Genomic DNA, 12,339 nt, shown 5'->3' on the forward strand with positions numbered 1-12,339 from the left:
GCGTCGACGTCCTTCGAGTCGATGTCCCTCGACAGCCGCCGTATCGACGCCGACGTCATCCTGGCTATAAAGGCCGCGCGCAGCGCCCATTGCTCAGTTCCGTTTTGTAGCCCACAAATATGCTTTCTGGACTAAACTAACCACCCTGAAGGAGCGTAAGCTGCAACAACAAGGGAAGTAGAACTGCGGGGATGGATGGGAGGGTCGATGAGGAATACGTTGGAGGAACATCCCGTCAAAAGAACGTTACAAGGTAAGAAGTAACTTGTTCTTCGAAGGGATTGTGTCCTCCGACGTATTCCTCATCTTAGATATGCTCCCATAGCAGTATTCTATTATTGGAGGAGGGAGTACTGACTTCATGCTGTCTTCTATTGATGAATAGAATGCAGTACAGCCCTTCCAAACATAGTCTCTTGACTGGAGGAGGAATCCAAATTGTAAAATCGTGTAAAGGTATGGACAGACGACCATGTAGCGGCCGCACAGATGTCTTTAACCGGCACACCTCTTTTGAGGGCCGATGAAGCTGCAATACCTCTGGTCGAATGAGCCCTAAGGTTTTGAGGGGGCTCTTTTCCTGCCAATTTATAACATTCCAGAATGGCTATGATGATCCATCTGGAAATGGTCTGCTTAGTTATTGGTAACCCCAGCTTGTGACCTGTCTAACCTACAAACAGCTGGTCTGCCTGTCTTATCCTGGCTAGTCTACTGATGTAAAAACTTAAAGCCCTTCTAGGGTCTAGCCTGTGTAACCTCTCTTCCTCTTTCCCCGGGTGAGGAGGAGGATAGAAATATGGTAGGGTAATCTTCTGAGTGATATGGAATTCAGAAACCACCTTTGGGAGGAAATTAGGCTTCACTTGCAGGACAACTTTGTCTTTGTGAAAGATAGTGTGAGGGGGTTTACAAGAAAGAGCTTGTAATTCGCTCACCCTTCAAGCAGATGTAAGTGCTATTAATAAAACAGTTTTAAGGGTAAGGAATCTTAACGAACAAGAATGGAGTGGTTCGAAAGGTGTGCCCATCAGGAAAGTTAGGACTAAGTTTAAATCCCACAGGGGAACTTGGAATGGTCTTGGGGGATAAACATTGGTTAACCCCTTAAGAAATTGTATTACCAAGGGTAACTTGAAATAGGATGGTTCTTCCGCAGTACGCTTAAAGATGGATAGCGCTGCGAGATAGCCCTTAATGGTGCCAACTTGAAGGCCTGAATTTGCCAAATATAGTAGGAAGGACAAAACCATTGGTGTACCACATGAAAAAGGGTCGATATTCTGTTCTCTACACCAGCTGCAAAATCTGTTCCAACGGCAGCGGTATAAAGACTTTGTTGCTGGCCTCCTTGCCGAAAGCAACACCTCCATAACATCATCAGGGAGGTCCCAATCCTTGTACCTCAGCCTTTCAGAAGCCAAGCGTGAAGGTTGAGGGTTTTGATGTCTGGATGGAGAACCTGACCTCCCTTCTGTGAGAGTAGGTTCTCTCTGAGTGGAAGTCGAATTGGAGGGCAGATGGACAAGTCTAGAAGGTCCGGGTACCACGTTCTCATGGCCCAATCCGGGGCAATTAGGATCACGGTTCTCCGGAATCTTCTCAACCTCCTGATCATTTGAGGAATGACAGGGACCGGTGGGAACGCGTACAGAAGCGGAAACTCCCAGTCCACTATGAACGTGTCTCCCAGAGCTCCTCTCGGGGGAAATTCCCTTGAGCAGAACAGGTTGCATTTCCTGTTGAGGCTGGTGGCGAACAGATCTACCTGAGGGGTTCCCCAAAGGGCGAAGATCTCTTGAAGGACTTCCTGAGCTAGCTCCCACTCGTGGGAGACTGTGCTCTGCCTGCTCAGAGCGTCCGCTGTCAAGTTCTTCTCTCCAGCTAGGTGAACTGCCGATAGAGAGATTCCTTCTTGGATTGCCCAAAACCAGAGCTGCATCGCCTCTCTGCACAGGGGTAGTGATCCTACGCCTCCTCTTTTGTTGAGGTAATGCATGGCCACCGTGTTGTCCGTCATTATCAGGACGTTCTTCCCTTGTACAGCTGGCAGGAACGCCTTCAGCGCAAGTCTGATGGCTCTCAGCTCTAACAGGTTGATATGTAGTCTGGACTCCGATGGAGACCAACGACCGCTGATGGTCAAGTCGTTGGCGTGGGCTCCCCACCCCGTGAGTGAGGCATCCGTGACTACTGTTATCTCCGGCCAGGGTTGCCAAAACTGTTCTCCTTTCAGGCCCACCACTGAAGGTCTCGAGCTACTCTGTCGGGAACCTGAAGAAAATCTGTCATTCTCCCTGAGAATTGTGACCACTGAGTCGTCAGTGCCCACTGGAGGGATCTCATTCTCAGGCGTGCCTCTGGCACTAGGAAAATGAAGGATGCCATGAGGCCTAGCAACCTCAAAAAGTCGAAGGCTGGGAGACGTTGGGCATGTTGGAACTTGGTAACCATCTGTAGAATATCTTGAGCCCTCACCTCTGGTGGCGAGGCTTTTCCCAGGGAAGTGTCCAGGATCGCTCCTATGAACTGGAGTCTCTGCGATGGTATCATTTGTGACTTCTTTAAATTGAGGGAGAAGCCCAGTCTGTGAAGGAAGTGGCACACGTGATTTAGCTGGATCTGAGCTTGTTCCGAAGAAACAGCCCTGATCAACCAATCGTCCAGGTAGGGGTAGACGTGAATCCCTTCCCTCCTTAGACTTGCCGCCACTACCGACATTAACTTGGTGAAGACCCTCGGGGCAGAGGTCAGCCCAAATGGCAGCACTTGAAATTGATAGTGAGAGTTGCCAATTGCGAACCTCAGGTATTTCCTGTGTTTGAGATGGATAGGCACATGGAAATAAGCGTCCTGAAGGTCCACAGATACCAACCAGTCCTGGAACTGAAGGGCCTGGAGGATCTGAGAAAGAGTGACCATCTTGAATTTGTCTATTCTGAGGAATTTGTTCAATTCTCGCAAGTCCAAGATGGGTCTCAGTCCTCCGTCTTTCTTCGGAATGAGAAAGTAAGGGGAGTACCAGCCCTTGTTCCTCTCCGCTACAGGTACCGGTTCTATGGCACCTTTCTCTAGCAGGTCCAAAATTACCTGCAAGAGGAGCGGATCTGGAGCTTTCTGAGAGCTGATCCCCGGTGGATGACTCTGAGGTATACGTAGGAAAGACAGGCAGTAACCTTGGGCAACTGTTTCCAATGCCCAAGCATCTGACGTGATAGCCTGCCATACCGCCAGATGTTGAGTCAACCTGCCTCCTACAGGTGTCCTGTGAGGGAAGTCCTCAGAGTGGTTTTGGGGCGGCTGATGCAGATGCCGATGGTAAAGAGACACCTGCTGTTGCTGCGGCTTTTGAATATCTACCCCGTCCACCTCGGGTAGTTCTTCTTTGTCCCCTTGGAGCCGGTCGTCCTCTACCTCTTCCGAATGCGGAGTAGAAGCGAAAGGACTTGCCCCTCGCAGAGGTTCTTGTGGGACGAAAAGAAGTCTGACGGATTGCAGCTCCTAGGGATTTTGCTGCTGCTTTTGAAGTTTGCAGTTTCTCTAAACTGTCATCCGCCTTTTTCCCGAACAAAGAAGAGCCATCGAATGGCATATTCAAGAGCCTGGCTTGCACATCTGGGGCAAAACCAGACTTTCTCAACCAAGCGAATCTCCTGGTTGATGTACTTGCCGCCATTGCTCTGCTGATACTGTCAGCCGAATCAATGCCCGTCTGGAGGGATTCACACATAGCGTCTTTACCGTCCTGTATAATATTCAGGAACGCATCCCTTTCTTCTCCCTCCGGGATGCAGTCAGCCGCTGTAGAAGCACACTCCCAAAGTGTATGGCTGAATCTAGCAAGGGTGCAAGTAGCATTAACAGATCTTAACGCCATGCTACATGCTGAAAAGACTTTCTTTGCCATAGCATCATATTTTTTATCGTCCCTGTCCTGTGGGACGGTAGGATAAGCCGTCTTGACATTGGTAGAGGATGCTGCCTGTACCACCAGACTTTCTGGGGATGGGTGTTTAGACAAAAACTCCGGGTCTGTAGAGGATACCCTGTACTTTGTAGACAGTTTTTTATTTACTGCTGGTACGACATCTGGGGTTTCCCATTTTGTCATGATCTTCCTCTGAAGAGCTTTATGAAAAGGCACCACAGGATCCTCCTGTGGGCCTTTGTCAAGAATATCCGTGAGGTCATCTTGTTGGAAAGATTGTGAAGGTGCAGACCACCCCATAAACTCTGTGATCCTGGCCATTAAGGCTCTATAGGGGGTTTCAGCATGTTCCCCCGGGTCTGGCCTAGCAAACTCCACCTCAGGGGAGGTGTCTAACCCACTTGCCTCATGTAAGGAATCATGAAGATCCTTTAACCTGCGTTCTTCAGAGGAAAATTCCTCTCTAATTGGGGTTACAGGTCCCTGCAGCTCAAATGTGTCTTCCTGTTCAGACAATTCACCCTCTTCCAATATTGAGGACATAGTTCTCAATTGTTCTGAACTCATAAAGGGTGCAAACCCGATTTCCAAGGCTGAGGGTGCCGAACTTGTCATAATCGGCCTCGAAAACGTCGATGTTGTCGACGCCGAAGGCTTCGAGCGTGGCGTCGAAAACAAAGGCAGAGGCCTCGAAGACCTCGACAGAATTGGGATTCTACTCGACAATCTCGAAGCCATCGACGTCGAGGACCTGGGGATAGACACTGGGTGTGTCGTAACCGTGACTTTTCTTGGCGTCGACACCGGTGTCGACGCTGGCGTCGAGTCGACAGACTCGTGTGTCGAAGGTCCCTTCGACAACGGCGTCGAAGACATCGACCTCGACGGAACTTTCGTCGACGGCGTCGACGGAACCTTCGAGGAAGGTTTGGAGGTCATAGTCCTGCTCGAGGGTTCGTGACGTGCTCGAGAGGTTTCCTTCGCCGGGTACTGCGACTCGCAGCGTTTTTGACCTTCGGGTCTTTCGACCAGAGCATCGCTCTCGGCAGTCTTCGAGGGGGTCGAGGCCGCTTTCTCGAAGACGCTCATCATATTTTTGCGGAATTCCTCCCATTCAGCCCGGGAACTATGTTTCGTGGGGCACGGGATTCTCTTTGGCGAAACAGGGGAAGAGGAAGACGGAGAAGGGGATCTTCGACGTCTCCTCTTCGAGTGCTTCGATCTCGAGGAGTGATGAGACCCACTCCGAGATCTGGAGCGCGAATGGTGACGAGGAGACGAATGTCTCGACTTCGTCGACGAAGAAGAAGCTTTAAAAGTCTTACCTTTCTCCAGCTTCCCCCTACGCTCCTTCAGGGCCTTAGTTGTCATGGACATACAGTCCTCGCACTCCGAACAATGGTGTTCAGCTCCCAAACACCACAGACAAACTCTGTGAGGGTCAGTCAGCGACATCTTTTTCCCACAATCTCAGCATTTTTTGAAGCCGGATCGAGGAGTTGTCGGTTCCGACAAAGAAGCCATCGAGTACGGTATCGAATAACTCGAGGTAAATAGGTTTAACTGACAAAACTGAGCAACGGTATTCCGAGGCACTGAGTACGCGCGGAAAAACGGAACTGAGCAACGGGCGCTGCGCACAGCCTTTATAGCCAGGATGACGTCGGCATCGATACAGCGGCTGTCGAGGGACATCGACTCGAAGGATGTCGACGCGCAGCGCCCTCTAGAGAGAGAAAAATGTTCCGAGGCCAGCAGAGCTGGAAGGATATATATCTAAGATGAGGAATACGTCGGAGGACACAATCCCTTCGAAAGGGAACGGTTGAGAAAACTATGCAAAATGGTAGAAATCACGATAAAACCCACCGTTAAAGGTGGTGGAATAGTGATTCTTCCAACGGCCAACTATGAAAAAGAATGTATACGCTTACTGAGCGATGAAGGATCGTATAGAAAGCTAGATCATGATCCCACAGCCAGACTCCAAGAAGAGATTCAGAGTCTTATGACACTAATGAGAAACATTTGTGGATAAGTAAGGAAGAAGGCTGCTTTCTAATTAAGACGTGTCCTAGGAAGGCGGCGTTCTATATTTTGCCGAAAATCCACAAAAATAAGACCAACACGCCACGGAGACCAATAGCTATTGATTCGCTTCTGGAACCACTTTCAGTCTATGTCAAGTTTTTTCTTAAAACCTTTCGTGCTTACTATGCCCTCTTATATGAAAGATTCGAGAGACATTATTAGGATTATACAAGGCCTTGTAATAGATTCAGATGATCTTCTAGCCACTGTGGACGTTGAGTCCCTTTACACCTCGATTCCCCAGATGGAATGTTTGAAGGTGTTAGGGAATTTCCTTGATAAAAAGACCTGAGCCTAAAATGCCACCCACAACTTTTATTGTAGAATGCGCTCGATTAGCCATGACAGAAAACTTTTTCTTGTTTAAACAATCACTCTATAAACAATGGAAGGGAGTGAGTATGGGGGCAACATTTGCACCAGACGTTACCAACCTTTTTATGGCAGATTTTGAGGAGAAATACATCTCTGGGATAGAAAGTCTTCTCAAAGAACAACATGACCTGTAATTCGCTAATTATATTGAGTTTTAGGCTTTCTGAGAATTAGGCGCTCTAATAGAATATGTAAGAAGGGAATAGGTTCCTAATGTTGTGCTCCCTTTCCTCTCCAATTTGCAAAAATATAGCCTTAAGCCTTTTAATAGAGCACTGTTAAAGGTCTGATTTCTAGTCCTCTTTTTCTTTCTACACATGGGCGTATAAAGTAATTAAGTAGCGAGGTGCATTTTGCAATTCGTTTGCAATGGTGGTGTTATTGGAGACGTCCTGCAGGAAGGAAATCTCGCGGCCATAGAGGTGAGTGTAGAATGGATGTGCTGTATTCAGTTCCGCTTTTTCGAGTGTCATGATGAAGATTTAAGCAAGTAGGAGTAATGACCATGTTTGCTAAACCTTACGTAAAGTGTTTGGCAACCATTGCAGTACGCAGCGCCTTTTAATAATGGATGTATTACATCTAGCCTTGCAACTTGAGTGCTGTGATAAGAAATCTGTAAGCAATACATGTAGGAAACTTTATATTACGTGTGCAGCAGTTTTTTATAGGCTGTGTCGCGTTTGTACAGAGAGCCCTGTGTTCCAAAAGAGATGGGGTATTGTAAGGGAATGTTAAATCTTATGTACGGTGTGCAGCAAATATTGCAGTTTGCTGTGTTTTCAATAATTAATGTGTTACACCTAGTCTTGCAACTGGAGTGCTGTGAAACAAAATTTGTAGGTAATATATGCAATGATCAAACTTTATATAACGGGTGCAGTTTCAATGTATTGGGTCGCGTTATTTCACCAACCACTGCTGCAGAGACAATGGTGGCCACACAGAGAGCCCAGTGTTCCAATAGAGATGGGGTATTTCAATGGAATGCGTTCATTACGTGACACATAGATACAGGCCTTTGACCAAAGGCATGAGGTCGAATTAACCTAGTGTATTCAGTAAATAGTGATATATCTGAGAAGGATAAGCTAATAGCAAAATAGATGACGAAGATGAGAATACCAATGATGAGAGTATACAAAAACATATAAACAGAGTTATGGAGATATTTTACTGGTATGCTCTTTTGTGTCACCACAGGACTATCATGACATATTGATACAGCAGATGTGCTGTACAAGCATAGAGTATCGTTAAGACAGCTTGCGAGTAGACATGGCAAAGTTCCAAAAATTCTAAAAACAATGGCTGTAAGTATAAGTATGTTATTCTAAATGGATTTCTAGTCAAAGTTTGTTGTCATGAACACATTTTCTGATAAATTATCCTTATTGCAGGAGATCAAGTGATATATTAGAAGATGACGGCCCTGTGTTAAGTGCCGAGATTCAACTGAGCTATGGAGAATCCCTCTCAACTTGTTAATGATATCTTTTGAGTGACAAGATAGAGATAGTTAAAACACTGCGTTTGGCGTCTGCTAGTAAGGATCTGCAGTATCGTAAATATCTGATGTTTAGAGTTTAAGAGAATAAAGAGAACAAAAAAGTTCTTTTGCTTTTTTTTGCATTTCTTGAAGTGGGATGAGACAGGTTGATTTCCATTTAGAGGTGTGAATAGGAATAATCCAAATATCTCTTTCTCTGTGATGGATAGATACTACATTCAGAGACAGAGGCCTAATGATTACTTATTAGAATCATGTGTATTTACATTAATAGTACAAACCAAATAAGTAGGGAATGGCTAAATATGTATATCTCTAATATGTTGTATTGTATTTGTATCTTTTAGGTGGTGTAACTCACCCTACTTGGTTAAATGGGAATTATTTAATTCCCATATGTGGTCCTGAAGAAGGTTGCGTTATCGAGTGGACAAATTTATGGCAGTCCAAATAGTCAACCGAAACATATGTAGACTTTCTGAATCTGTGGAATTGATTAAACACAGATGGTACCATCTGCTAACGAGGCGGAGGACATTTTTCTTGACCAGGCACCCCTTTGTTTATAAACAGACAAGGAGGGAGCCTGGGGCCAGACCCAGAGATGTAGTGGCTGCTATATCTGCATATGCTCTAAAAGAGGAAATTTTACGGGCAGCAAGGACGGCTGGAGATGTGGCTATCAATGGGATGATGCAGATTCAACAGTATCAAGACTTGGCGCTAGTGACATTGCAGAAGCTAAGGGATATGAGCCAAGTAACAAGGGCTTTGAGAGCGAAACAAATTATATATAAATAGACCTTCCCATTTGGGCTGTTATTTACTCTGGAAGGGACACAGCATCTCATAACCACATGCTCTGAATGACTGGATTTGCTTAGCATTGAGGAAGAGGTGGGGCACGAAGAGAGACGAGCAGGGCCTTCTGCTCAACAAGGGCTTTGACGAGGGGATTGGTCGATAGTAAAGGGGAGGAAAGCGGGTTGAGGAACCAACTTGAAGGGCCCTTGGGGCACAGGGCAAGGTCCAGTTGGGGGGTGGAAGGGTGAGGCGAAGGGGCCTCCTAAAGGTAGATGTGCACAGAATTTATTTTAGAAAAGGAGCTTAATAATCTTTGTTGGCACAACGGTCGGTCAGGATGGAGGGCTGGCGGAGAATGTTTTGGAATCCAAGGGAGGTGGTAGGATGCTTCTCGGAGGGGGTGTCCTCAGGATTTATATCGGGCCTTACTTGGGGATTTTCTCCTGAGGATGTTATAGGATCGAGGGCCTGGACCTGGGAAGGGAGAGGGGATCAAGGGAGAAGGGTGGGAGAAGGGGGACTACTCGGCAGAGGAAGGAGCTATAATACTAATGGGAGAAGAGTTTATAACCAGAAGCAAATTTCTCTAGGCCAAATACATTCAAAGTTTTATCATATAATGTTAGGGGATTGAACTCCTCGGAAAAGCGGGGAAAGGAGGAAATGCTTATCAAGAGAGAAAAAGTGGATGATATAATGCTACAAGAGACCCATATTAGGAAGATGGACAAGGCTTTTGGGAGGCTACGTATTTTTGCTAGATTATACCAATCCAATGCATTGGGGAAAACATTGGGGGTAATGACAGGGTTCAAAAATTAGTTAAAGGTAACGGTGCAATGACAAAAAGTGGACCCAGAGGGTAGATACGTGTTTGTAGAGATGCAAATGGAATACAATTGGATCACATTAGCAACAGTGCATGCGCCAAATACGGGCCAAGTGACATATATGCAAGAAGTTTTAAGTAAGTTGGAAGATTTTGCAAGGGGTGACATAATTCTCACGGGGGATTTTAATATGGCTTTGGATCCCAAGCTAGATAGGAGCAGAGGTGGGGGGAAAGGTATAATACAACCCTCTCGAGTGTTGAAGAGAAGCTTTGAGAATTTAGCATTGCGGGATGTGTGGCGGATGATAAAAGGCGATGAGACATGATGTATGTTTTTTTCACATGTCTACCATTCTCTATCGAGAATAGATTATGTCTGGGTAACGGCAAAACCTCTGGGAAAGGTGAAGGAAATGGATGTGGGATCGATAGCCCTGTTGGATCACGCCACTCTTATGGTTCGGTTTGGAGATATTGGCCCATGGGTCGGGTTATGGGCATAGACATTTCCTAGAGATCTTCTGAGCGATGGGGGACTAGCAGAGGATATACGGTCTAAAATTGAAGAATATTTCTTCATCAATACTACTCAAGCGGTGTTACCTGAGACTTGATGGGATGCTTTTAAAACTGATTCGAGGAGAGCTTATAGCACTCAAAATACAGAGGGGAAAAACAGAGGGCGGAGATAGAAAAAGACTTAGAATCTCAAGTGCAGGAAGCCCAAATAGCTATTGCCAATAAGAGAACGTGGGTGCTAAGTAACAAAATTAAAGAGTTGAATAGTCAATTAAATCTATTAAGGACAAGGAGGGCTTAGAGATCACTATTGATAGGTATTATATCCGGGCCAATAAAGCGGGCAAACTGTTGGCTCGCCAGTTGAGAGGAGTGGAAGCAGCACAATTGATACAGCAAGTAACACAATTAGATGGGTCAATCATTACGGGAACAAAGGAGATAACGGAAGCATTCTCCCAATATTATGACAAATTATATGCATCAGCCGTCCGGGTGATATAGAGATACAAAGATATTTGAGCTTAATAAATATGCCTATAATAACTTTAGAAAAGCGGTAACATTTAGATAAAGAAATAAGTGAGGAAGAAGTGCTGACAGCGATTAAGGGTTTACCGATAAACAGAGCTCTGGGACTCAATGGGTTTCCAGCAATTATTTATAAGAAATATGCTACGCAGTTGGTCCCCCTATTGAAAGACTTATTTAATGTGATGGAGGTTAAAGGCGCAGTGACGGCATCAATGTCGGAAGCTAAGGTGGTGGTCTTTGGTAAACCTGGGAAAGATCCAACGAGATGTGGGTCGTACAGACCTATTGCCCTGTTAAATATTGATGCACAGTTGTACACAAGTATTCTGGCAGCCAGATTGGCATTGTATTTATCAACGTTGATACATATGGATCAATCAGGGTTTATAACTGGAATACAAACGTTGGATAACATTAGACAGGTTTTACACCTATTGGAAAAGGTTCATATGAAACAGATTCCAGCAGTAATGGTCTCGCTAGATGACGAAAAGGCGGTTGATCATGTAGAATGGCCTTTTTTATGGAAATGGGTATGGGGACTAAATGTATTCAAATGGTGCGGGCTAATTATAAGGTTCCCTCATTACGAATGCCAATTAAACAGTTTTCACATAGTATAGGAGTAAGCAGAGGGATCCACCATAGGTGTCCATTGTCCCCTCTCTTATAGGCTTGGCTTTTGGTCCCACACTACAATATAGTTCATACAAAAGTCAGGGGGAATGAACCCCTTCCCCTGGCATCTCTTGATCAAAAAGGCTTTCAGCTTACTTTCAGGCCCAGGCGAATGACTCACTTCTCCTGGTAATGGCCAAGTCCCAATTCCTTCTCGGGACCTCAGTGGACTTCACCCTGCCACTGCGATGAGAAGTCTTTCCTCTAATGCTTAGTATACTTATATCGGGGTACCATACCCTTCTCTGGTGGTAAGTCATCGTGTTGCTATCATTGCGATGAGGAGGTTCTCCTCTGATACTTGATCCACTTGGATTAGGGTCCCAGACCCTTCTCTGGTATTCAGTGGTCTTGTTGCTGTCATTGCGATGAAAGTTCTCCTCTGATGCTTGATGTGTTTGTCTTGGGGTCCCAGACCCTTCTCTGGTGGTCAGCGGTCTTATTGCTGCAATTGCAACAAGGACATTCCACTCTGATGCTCAATGTGCTCTTCCTACTTTCGTACCTCCTGTTACCTTCTTTGGGAGTTTGTACGCCACTGGGGCACATCTCTCCAGCTATTCGGGCTTCTCTCCTTGGCTTCTGCAGCACTGTGGTGGCTCTGTGCTCTACTGGTCTGCTCGGCTTGCTCTTCCTGCTTCACGTTTGGGTCCGCTCCAGCTGAACCCACAGAGAACTCCTCCAGTACTTCAGCTGACAGGGCGTGAAACTTCTGGGCTGGATGGTTTCCCCACATGATGCCTCTCCCGGCTGGGTTTAACAAAGTCTTCACTCCTTCTCTTCTTATACAATATTGCCAGACCCCCTCTGGTGGATTGTCAGAGTCCTTTGTGCTTGGATTCATCTTCATGCATCCTTGGGGCCACCTTGCACCAGTACTAGCACAGTTATTCATCTTCAAGGGGACGTTCTTTCAGGAATGTTATTGGCCCAATGGATCGGCTCTGCACACACACACACACACACACACACCTACTCCCCCACCAGCATAAAAGTTAGCTTTCCTTTCACAAAATGAAGAAACCAGCTTAATAGGCAGGATTTTACCAGGTCATTCTATTTTTAAAT

The 12,339-nt window shown here is 46.0% G+C and overlaps 1 protein-coding gene across 2 annotated transcripts in view; it reads right to left on the minus strand.

Annotated features, from left to right (window-relative positions):
* Positions 1-12,339, minus strand: part of CNTLN (centlein) — a 2,346,865-nt gene that overhangs the window by 1,283,994 nt on the left and 1,050,532 nt on the right. The gene's annotated exons all lie outside the window — the stretch shown is intronic.

The sequence above is a fragment of the Ambystoma mexicanum genome, chromosome 6p, assembly GCF_040938575.1.
Source record: "Ambystoma mexicanum isolate Mex_15411 chromosome 6p, UKY_AmexF1_1, whole genome shotgun sequence".
In the NCBI taxonomy this organism is placed as follows: Eukaryota; Metazoa; Chordata; class Amphibia; order Caudata; family Ambystomatidae; genus Ambystoma; species Ambystoma mexicanum.